Raw genomic sequence first — 11,972 nt, forward strand, 5'->3', positions numbered from 1 at the left:
CGAGATCTTCAAATCTGACTACATCTATGTCTTTATATACAGTCGTGATCGTGCAGTAGGAGCGTCGTCAAAAAAAGTTCTCCGCGGTAAAATGGCTGCAGAATGAGGAATTTCGCCTTCGCAGTGGGACAATTAGTACTATTGGAAAGGTAGGATACCAATTGTTCTACTACGAAGGCAAAATTCCTCATTTTGAAGCCGTTTTACCGCGGAGAAGTTTTTTTGACGACGGTCCTACTGCACGATCACGACTGTATTAAGCTCGTACTGCAACGGGCGTCAAGGTTCCTTATGATCCGTAGGAATCGGTTCTGGGCGATCTGCACCTTTTGCCTCAAGTCCTTCTTTGCCGAGCTCCACACCATAGCCGCATAGCTCATAATGGATTCGAAGAGCCATTATGAGCATTATAAGAGCCATTATAAGCAATATGTATATTATTTGAGGGGGGAGGATTAAGAACAAGTTAAAAAAAAAACTTAAAAAAAATATTTTAAGAGAGTAAGTAGCAAATTAATGTACAAACATACTTAACCCTTTAAGGTTTTTTGGGTCATACGCTGACCCAAACGTGAAACATTTTATTTTTTCAATTTGTTTTTCCATGTTACATGCATCAAATTCACGCATATGGGGTCAAAGAAGACGTTCTGAGTGAGAAAAGTCCCCTAAAAAAATTCATAGAATAAAAATCGCGATAAAAGAGCGCATATGTTTCAATGTTTATATGTTTCACGTTGGACGTTAAAGGGTTAATATAATTTTTGAATAATATTTACATAATATACAAATTAATTTACAAGTTCGAATAAAAAAATAAAGAAATAAAAATTTTCAAAAAAAATTATTATCATTTAGTTTACTCTGGGTATGAATCATGAAAGTCTTATGTAGGTACCTATTATTTCTCATGCTCTTTTACGAGGATTCCTTTTGTTTCACGTGCTACTCTACCAGCCCAGCTCTTTTCTTAAGATGTCTCTATTCAAGGTGTCTAAAAATAGTAGGAAATTATTTTAATTTTTATCTCGTCCAGAAAATATCGAACGAAGAATTGAATAGATTAAATGGATTAAATGATCAATTTTTAATTTTCCAATTCATCAAAAGATAAATTAAAACTTTTCGAAATCTCTGTAAAAAATCATCTCCTAAAGTTATCTGCATCAGGGCATATTATTTGATAAAATGAAAATTCATCTCATTCCCCCAAAAATGTCTCTCAATATCGGTCAAGTAGTTCACTTCATATGGGTAGTGTTGTTCAAGTAAACTCTTGTATAAAGTGCCGCAGCATTAATCCAGTTGTTGAACTTTTTACTCCACAAAGTTGACTCGCATTTAATTGAGTTCAAAACAAAGATTTTAGAGTGTTTGGTTGAGCGTAGAGGAAAAATTGCATACTTATGTACATTTGCGTGTCAACAGATTAATCTGTGAACAAAACACAAAAAGTTACATCGTCGCAGATGAGCCTCAGTGATTTAAATGAGTTGAGAAAAGTTATTTAACAAACTCATCACTTAACTTCTACTATTATGCTCCAGTGCCGTACAAATAATTTTGCAATGAGCATCAAAGATGAATTTGCAAAGCACTAATGTGAATTAATTGCTTGCAAATTCCCATGAATAATCCTCCCTCCCTCCCCCGCAAAGCTCCACGGGATTTTCGCGTGAATCAAACACGGAGAATAATTTTTGGGCGGAATGTATTGATACACGATTAAAGAATGTTTTCCCTCCCCATCATCTCCCCAGCAAGCAAAAATCGTGATGTTGGTAATTTTTTCGCAAAAGCTCTTCGAGAAATTATTTTCATTAAGAATCCACGGAGAAGCAATTAGTGCACGATGTTTTTTTTTTCTTGTGAGGAAAAATTCCATCTTTGCGCGACGATAAGACGTCTCTCTTTGAATTGGAATATCGTGATGGCGACAAATGCAGGAAGCGTGATGAATTCAGCTCATTTTGCATGTTTCTCCGCCGCTTGTGGAGGTACTTTTTTGTATTGTACGTTGCACAGGAATTTGTGGGTGGGATTTACATTGCAATTTTATTCATATTTCCCTCATCCAATATTCCCGGGAATTTCTGCATGTTCCATAGGAACTTTTTCTAAAAGCGTCGGCGGCTATTCTGTGGGTTGCAGCGAAACATAAACTGAATATTATTCTTCCTGGTTAATTTATCAGATTTTGCAGCACTTACCTCGTGCGCACGTTGAAGACATATAAACATAGCGGAGGATTTTGGAATAAAAAGCCAACATAAGGTCTTTGCAAAATTTCTCAGAAGCACGCAGATGTTTTTTTTTTCTTAAAGCTTCAATGCACTTTAAGATTCCTCAATAAGATGATAATTTCAACACGAGCATGTTTATCTCAATTAGATTAAATTGCTAATTTGAGCAGTCATTTAGTAGGTACCAAGTTTAAAAGGAAAAATTAAGTAATTATGGGAAGATTCTCTTTTTTTGGTAATTTTCAATCGATCGTTTTGAGTTTCTCACCAAATGATTCCCTTTGTGACCTTAAATTCAAACGTTTTTTTTTTTTAATATTTCTTAATGTTAAGCCCTCAATTAGAAAACTCTTGAGAAGGGAAATTCCAGAGAAAATGTATAATAAAAAATATTTCTTTAATAAATCTATAGCTGTGGGAAAATTCAGTTTTTCTTGGATTAAAAAATATTGGGCAACATTGCCAAGAAACCGACTATTTTTTTCGTGAGATTTTCTCGATTTTCAAAATTTTAAATAATTATTTTTCGTTGATCCGGTCTTCGTTCTTTGAGTTTTCCTTTTTTAACTCCTGGTTAAAAAGAAAATTCCTTCTGATAAGACCGGTAAACACTCACATCCGAATCAAAAAATATTTAAATAATTATTTTCTTGTTTCCTGTGGCACTTTAATGATTTTAAAAGCTCTTTTTGACCTCTTTTGGTTGAATTTGATGCCTTTCTAACTTGGAAAAACAGTTAAATTATTAATAATTTGAGAAAATAAAATGTTTCACATTAGGGTCAACGTATGACCCAAAGAACGTGAAAGAGTTAAAGGTATCATAAAATTTATTATTTGAATTTTGAAGGTCTAAAAAATTTTAAAAGTTACTTATATTTTGATGATCTTACAACATTTTCCTCAATTTAGTGTTTATTTATTTTGGAATGTCTTATCAATAGAATTAAAAGGCCCCATTTTTTTTAAGAATAACTTATTAAAAATTATTTCAGAAGTTTTATTAAAGTTTTACTCTTCTACAAATAATGATGATAATTTCTTAATAAAATTTGTTTATATTACCTACCCTCCCCACTCTCTTATCTTCTCCTCCCATCTTGTAGCTCCCACACTTTAAAATATGCAGATTATATGATAAATGCTCAAAATAAAATTATTCATAAATTATTTCGTTTATTGACTAAATGAGCTAAATAAACATTAATCGGGCATTTTATAAAATTAATTTCTCATTCAAAATGTTGATTTGTTGATTTTCAGAGCACTCTCAAATAGTAAATGCAAATCATTCAGCCTCCATTGTATTTTCTCCAAACATTCCCGCCAAGTCTTGTGAGGAGATCTTATCTATGAAATCTTTACAAAATTAGCGTGTCACTTTTACGCTCTTTTAGAAGAAATGTAAATTTTATTCTCAATAACTTTCACTCTCATTCGTCGTGGTCACACACATAATTCCGCCGATGATCCATCGTGACTTCCCCCTAATTTTCACATGATGATTTTTCTTTCTTTCTACTATATTAAGCGTCTTATGGCCGGGATTGGAATGTAAACAAACGGATTTTGTGAGTTTTTGCGCGCGGGGAAGTTGCATGGAAATGTGCGAATTTTTTCAACATTTTGCATGTGACGCTAAATGCCGCGGAGCGTGAAGAGGAATGATAAATGCTTTTTAAAAAAATTACATAATATCTGGGATGTGGAGTTAAATGAACTGCAACCGTGAGGACTGTGACGGTGAGGTCCATCCTCTGTTGCGGCGGTGTGGGTTATTCATCATAAATTGTGATTTGTAAAAGCTGCGCAATTGAACTATTTTTTCATTTTATTTTGCACAATAGCGCACTTGTGTCGTTTTTTTCTCTTATTTGAGGAATGCAGGAAATGATGTAGAACTGGGATTGTGTGGTGATGAAGATGAGCATTGAGAAACACGATTGCCTAGCCTTGATTTTCAAAGTGTCAGCAGGAGGTGCTGATAGGTAGGAGAACCAGGTGCTTGGTGAGCTTCTCTCACTGAATTCTCCGTGGCAAATAAATCATTCAAGCTCTATCACGGAAGATCAGTCTCATAATTCAAAGTATTCAAAGACACACTCACCTGGGAGAATCTTCAGGTGACATTTTATGTGCCCATTGTTAGCCATTTGCAACACGATCAGGTTGGACAGTTGAATTAAATTAATTCACCAGGCGCCTCCATTGCAACCCGGCCACTCCATTGCTTGATTCTTAACTCTAAAACGATGGGGGAGATGAGATAAGAAAATCGTGAAAGATTCCTTCCATATACGAAGCAAAAACGCACACAGAAATTGCTAAATATCTCCTGAATAAATCTCTGAGTGTGGGTGTGAGAAAGATAAAAAAGGTGTTGCTAAAAAAAGAAAAAAAAATTAAGTGCCAGAATTGTTTCAAACTTGGAGAGAAAATTGAAATAGTAAAATGGAGAAATAAGCTTTTGGACATTTTTTTTCACATGCTACCTTCTTCCTCCACATTAGACGTGGTAAAGTGTGTAATGAAGAGCATCTCACACGCGGTTATATCACGTGAAATTAAACAACAAAAGATTGTTGAATATACCTTTTACGCGGGACGATGGCATCAATTTTCTGAGGTGAGGATTGACCTTGTTTTTGCTTTAATTTTCCCTTTCATGGAATTCGTGATTATTGTGCGACAGAGAAGCACCAAATTGAGCTCAAACGCTTTTTTTTCAATGGGAGGAAAAAAGCAATTTGTTCCTTGAGACAGTGGAATTCCTTTGTGGTGGGTACAACAGCGTTAAAGACTTGCAATATGTACAAGAGTAAGGCATGTAGAAAAAGCAAGAAAGAAACTAGACTGGGAGGGAGGACATATTAGCCAAATTATAGCAAATATTGCGGAGATGAAAAGAAAAGCAAAAGTCAAGAGCAAAATGATCTTTAAGCTGCGCGTACATCAATTCTTCTCACGCCGTTTGGATGAGGAATTGTATTGAGATTAATATGCGTAACCAGCTGTGAAGCTGCAAAAATTTGTTTCTCTACCCTTGACGAATTCTGTCGTCATTAATTACAACTTGTCCCTTGTCTGGCCACCTCATTGCTGAGTCTCTCTATCTCATCCACAAGGCATGTAAGCAAATTTGGTGATCAGTCAAATGCGCACCTTTCTTGTACCACGCAGATGCTTCCCAATGCGATTGCTGCAGAAATATATTGCTCAATCATCTCAAAAAGAAAATGCTGTCAAATAGCAAAACTTACGGGGTTTGGCTATAAGAAATAAACAATCTATGGGAAGAGAAAAAAAAACTCTTTGATTTTTCTTTTTACAGAAAAAAAATCAACATTGCTGCATAGAAAATTTCTCCGCTCAAGTACTCACAAAGAGTAAATGAGTTTTTATATGAAAATGATAGCAAAGAGGTGAGATGTTTGTGTGCAAATACACAATTTTTGATGCCACTCCTTTATAACTCATCTCCACACCAAGATGCTGGATGCTTGTTGTTCCTCATCTCGTGATTCTCTCGCAAGCATATATGGAAAATGACACAATACCATATAAAGTTACGAATTACATGCAGATCATGAATTAAGGTTTCCTAAATTTCCCATAAAGAATCAAAAGAGTCTTTCAAATCTTTTCTTCTTTTGAAATTGTTAAATTGAAGATTTAAAAAAGATTTAAAGGAGGATGACTTAAATTTGTCTTAAAGCTGTCATTTTTTAAGCTTAAACGCTAAGGAAAAGCTCAAAAAAGCGTTAAAAATTGCATAGCGATGAAAAGTGCCAAAGGTGTGAATAAAAGTGCTTAAAATGCAGTTGAAAGTCCAAAAAGTTTCCATATAGAGTGCATAAAATGTGATGAAAATTCACACAAAACTTGCGGAACTCCGTCCAACCTACAATACAGAACTAAGCTTTCTCAAAAGCTTCAGATTAATAATAATATTCTTATCAAAGTATTTAAAAAAAAACTTTTTTAAGAATATAAATTCTTTAAAGCTCTTTGCGTTAACGACTAAGGCTTTGGAAAAATGTTAACGGTAGGCAAAATCAATTGAATTTTTTTTTTTAAATAAATATTCGTAAAAATCTTACATTTGGCTTAAAAAAGTTCTCTTTACAGTATTTTTCATTGAAATTTTCATTTTTTTCTCGCAACATATAATTTCAAAGCACACGACTCTGGTAGAAAAGTGCAACTGAAGAAAAACTGCGCCTCTTCTTATTTTCCATTGCAAATTTTATTCGCTCAAAAGTCGCGGAAAAATCTTCTCGTGAATCTTTTGAATTGTTGTGAATGAATACCTAATAATTGGGTAAAAAATATCAAATTTAATTAGTTTGTTGAAAAAACGACCATCAATGCTCAACAATATGGTGGCATCTCTCTGCAGCTATATAGCTTCTCAATTGTGGGGATCACATCACGCGGAAAAATCCAATTGATCAATCGCAAAAAGCACTCCACAAGAGTTATATGTTTTCGATGTCTTGAGGAATCGTGAGAGGGCAGAATGGATGGACATTTCTGCCATTTAATGTCTATTTCGGAGTGAATCACTAATCACGCGAGCAAGGTGCAATTGCGGGAACGGAAGTGAAGAAGGAATGAAACGACCTAAACACTCCCTAATAAAATGGCATTTGACACCATCAAGGACGTATTTGATGAGACACACTCACCATATGATTGACTTCTTGATCACTTGAATTATATACAAATACTCTTTTTCTCCTCTCAACATTTCTCTGTGCAAAATAAATGAGCATTGAATTGGCATTACACATAGAGCATGATGGTTAAAAATTTGTAGTAGTTTGTGGTTTGGGAAATAACCGCGTGTTTACCAAAGCATCGCGAAGAATATCGTGTCAATGTGAATGAATTTATTGTACAGCTTTTGTTGATATTTTTTTCTGCACATTTACCCAGAAGTTGAAATGAATTATGAGGAATGATTATGCAAAAACACATAAGCAAGAAGTTCAGCACACGACACGGAGTAAGAGTTTAAGAAATAATCCTGCATTAAAAAAAAAGAGACATCTTGACCACTCTGTGATGCAGTATAAGTAGCTGTAAAGTAGTATCTACACAGAAGCTCGTCGGATATTTTTTCACATTGTCTGTCACAGTGGAAATTGCAATTTTGCAATTTTCTGCACACGAAGCTGCACAAGAGGTCACATGTGGTGGAGAGTCTTGGAGAAAACAGTGCGAAAGATGCTTGAAAAATTGAATGTACATCTTAAGTAACTAATCGAGAGAAGATGACTTTTCTCGAAGCTCAGACAATGCAACAAACTCCACCGACAACCCACAAAATGTGTGACGAAAGAGTAAATGAAGCGATTATAAATGCTCAATAAACTTTAATTGCTCAACATACCTACTTAACGTTTTAGTATTTGAATGAGAGGAAAAGAAAACAAATCAATTTTATTTGATTGAATTGATTTGAATGAAAAATATCATTTCAAAAGGAAAGACATCAATTCCGGTTAAACGACGAACCTGGGAAATCCATTGGATTTTTAATGAGGAATGAATCATTTTTAATTTTTTTGTGATCAATTTATCTTTTAAAATAAATATTGAACTGTATAATATTTCTTTTTTTTTTAGAAAAAAAATGCTTAAGTTTAAAAAATATATATTTTGTAGTTTTTTTTCCAAATAAACTTTGTGTAAACATTTCTATTCAAAATTTCTTTAAAAATCAAAATTAAACGGCTTAGTTTGTGCAATATTCCCTCGAAAAAAAAATCTAGACATAATCACAACCTAATAAAATTACAATAATTGAAAAAAATTATAAACGCTTGACTATTCAGCGAAAAATCAAAGCAAAAAAAATGAATTGTGCATTGTCCTTTGTAAATAAAGCGGCAGCTTGTCGTCTTGGTGGTCAAGCAGTGTCGTAAATACCTCATGATATAACTTCTTTTGCTCTTTTAATCGAGGAACTGAGAGATTCAAAGTAAGAAATTAATGGAGTCAGAAGATATCTGATATGGCACACACGTATACAAAAGACATTGTGCAATCGATGACATACTTTACTTTACGCTAAGTGGGGCCCGGAGACTTTCATCTCCTTGTGCACTGCGGCCCATGTGGGCCTATTGTGCATCCCCTTTATTCCTACTCAAATTACAATGTTTTTTGTTACAATGTAGATTTTTGTAGGGGGAGAGTCCCGTCGGTGGCGACTGCACGGGAAGTTCCGCAATCATTCAGCACAGACGCTGGGCACTGGTGTTCGTTCGGCAGGCCACACAGTGTAGATCGGTTTTTACCAGCGTTGTCCCTCCGCCACCAGGCTGCTCTGTTCATCTTTGGCTCCGACCCATATATATAGGAAGTTCCGCAAACGCAGGCACTCACTGTATGCAGCTGCACATTATCGCTGATTGACCGGCACACGACTATGGGACTCTGTCTACTTGTTGCCCTTCCGTCTCGCAGATGGCGCTGATGTTGATGTTGGCTCCATCCCGTTTGGGGGCAGCAGTCGTCCGAGCAGGAAAGGAATAGCTGTGGAGTAGAAAGGAAAGAAAGGGAAGGAAGCGCCAGGCCAGAAACGGCGAACCGCTGCGGGAATCGAACCCACAACCCCAGTGATGGGTGGTATTGAGTGGCGCTTTAGCTCTCTTTACCACTGGAGCTTCGCAATCGATGACATGGAAATTATGCAAAGTAATTCGAGGGTATTTTGCAAAATTGAGGGCGGAAACAAAGGCGATCTCTTCTTTTTGCGCAATTACAGATCATATACTCTCATTTTGCCCATCCGACATTCCATCATCATCATCTTCCTTGATGCTATGTGCCGGCTGAAAACGTGGGTTTCGTCTTTGATTTTTATCATCTCAACATTAATGGTGTTCAATATATTCTTAAGGAAAAAAAATTGCTGTCATTAAATTTCTTCAGGGAGACAAGGTGGACTTAATGCTGGAACAAAAACAAGAAAGATCTGTAGCATTTTGCCAAATTTGCAATTTTAATGGATCACCTTTTTTGGGAGGCGCAAAAACGGCTAAACACGTTAATTATCTTAGATGGGAAATACGCCTACCGCGAAAGCAATATTCGGGTCAAAATCATTCTTTTTTTTTTCTTAAGGTACTCACAATGTTATTATTCACTTTAAACTGCGACCGGAACAATTACTCATTCTTCTTCATCTTCTTGAGTGATGGTGAAAAAGTCACTCTTTTGAGGGACACGGCGGGTACACATCATCTTTGCCCGGAACGTTCGATTAACCTTCAATTAATCAGAGGCCCAATAGAAGCTGGGTCTGTCTGTGAAATTTTCTCGCATGTGCCGCAACATCTGCAAGAGTTCCGAAGGCGAGATCCTGCGATTAATTTAATTAACATGTAAAGTGCCTTCATATGGTTAGATTCAGAAGCGCAATTTATAGACAAAACGCATTTCATTTCTACACGGCGCGCGTCGACCTCAAAAACTGATGAGAGAATTCAAATTTAAATCATTACTAATTCCCTCGCAATTGCGGTCAGTTGATGCGAAAGAATTGGGTATGTGAATTAGTGGGCGTATTGCGATTCATCCCATATTCCAATCACCCACCGGTTGTGGGAATTGTAATTCTGAATCATTTTTAGCAGACATGTTTTCAGAAGCGATTTACACGCAATTTTCATCTCTCGCTGCTTCCATTCATATTCATAAAAAAAGAAACATTTAATTGCAACTGATTTATAAAAATTTACACTGTCAGTTTAAAGGGAACTTTCACTGCTTTATTTATTTCCTTTAAGTTTTAATTTATTTATTTGGTGGTCTTCGGTGATTGATTTTGGAAAACCTTTTTCTTTGACGTTTTTATGTGTTTTATCTTGATGATTTTGATAAATGCACTCTTTCCTGCATAATTTAAAATTTAATTTTTAATTAGCCTTATATATTCTAAAGAATCATTGTGGTGGGAAAAAAAAGTTAAATTAAAAGATATTTTTTAAGATTTCAAAATCTTCAGACATTTTTTAAGGAATAATTCAAGGAATATCCATTATTATTCAATTCAAATATTACAAGCAACAATCCTTTGTATGATGTCAAGAAAAGTCTTTTGAAATATATATTCAGAAATATTAGGACAATTTGTAATAAATAGATTAAGTATACATACTCGTAAAAGAACACAATTTCCTGTACTTCATGCTGCTTTGAAATTATGAGTGATTGTAGAAAATACAGTAGATGCCTCACATAATGAATTAACTGGTATTAAAGATAAAATTCTAATGTTATTTTTAACAAAATGGTTAAATGCTCCAGTATTGAGTTGGATGAATGAAGTTCAGTTAATAAAACAGAGGTTACTTTTTCTGCAAAAACTCATCCATTTTCATTATAAAATAATTTTTTATAACATAAAACCAATATTGAGTAAAATGGCGCCAAAATATGTTGATTTTGCATTGCTAATAAAATTTGTTTTGGGGAATGAAATGCATAAATTGACCTTCAGACCTTTCTTATTTTAATAAACACGACGTTTCGGAGATGTATGTCTTCTTCCTCAGCTATTGATAAGACCAATCTTGTACTATTTATCAATAAAAGAAAATATATGGATATGGCAAATAGACTGCAATGAAGATTTCCCAACAAGCATTTAAGGAGACAAAAGATATAACAGCGAAGCCATTGGTTTAGTCAAAAGTTCGTTATATGAAACACTTAAATTTAGATCAATATTCGTATTATCGAGTGCTTCCTGTACGTTCATTAAAGTATATGGTGGTGATTGTACCTTAAAAAAAACCTTAAAGGCATTTTATGATTTCTGTCCAAGTCAATTTTCCATCTTTTACACTCCTGACATACAAAAGTCTCCTTTCATTTTCGCCTTGGACATTTTGTGAATCAGATCGCATATCTCCCCCCCCCCCTTCCACCTCCCACAATTAATTTTATGCAAAAGCAACATTAGAATACTGACATCATGCAACTTTTGTCAAAGCTTGTTGGTAACAAAATGTTGGACAATTTTATTGTCCAAGTTGGAAATTATCATCCATCAAATCTCACTGTCTCGCAGTTGCATACCGGGGGGCAAAGACCACAAATTGAATGCACCACTGATATACTCTGTGCGCCAGCATAATGCTTATTTGCTTAGCGTGCAGTCTAGAATGGATGATGTGTTGAGTGTCATGTGGCGAAATATCTTCTTGTCCATTAATCACGCTGTGAAGAATATTACCTATTGGTGAATCTCTTGGCAGGCTAACATAATAAACATTGTAGCATTATTAGATTTTCCTGTGAGATGCTCAATTCTCACAGGAATTATCTCCTGCAATTTTCACTCGATCGCGATTGATTTTCGTAACTTCCATCGAGCAACTGTGTGTGCTGTATATCGTAGTGAAATATCATCGAGAGCTGCGGTGTAAAGCATCCATTTCTGATGATCCACGGAGGAATTGAACACAGGCTGACATTTCAGCACGACGACTGCCCAAACAGGCCTCCCCGGTATTCGTGTATGCGATGCCTGCCTCTCCATAAGGCATCTCTTCACGTGATCTTTATGCTGAGGCGCTCGCGCCACACGATGCGATCCCAAAGAGATTTCCCATTTGGCACCCATATAATCCAAACGACGAGAAGACAATTCTTATATTCCTCCACCTCTTCCGCCCCACAAGCCGCCCAAAGACATCACCATGCGCATCTTCA

This window comes from Lutzomyia longipalpis, chromosome 1 (assembly GCF_024334085.1).
Source record: "Lutzomyia longipalpis isolate SR_M1_2022 chromosome 1, ASM2433408v1".
NCBI classification, from domain to species: Eukaryota; Metazoa; Arthropoda; class Insecta; order Diptera; family Psychodidae; genus Lutzomyia; species Lutzomyia longipalpis.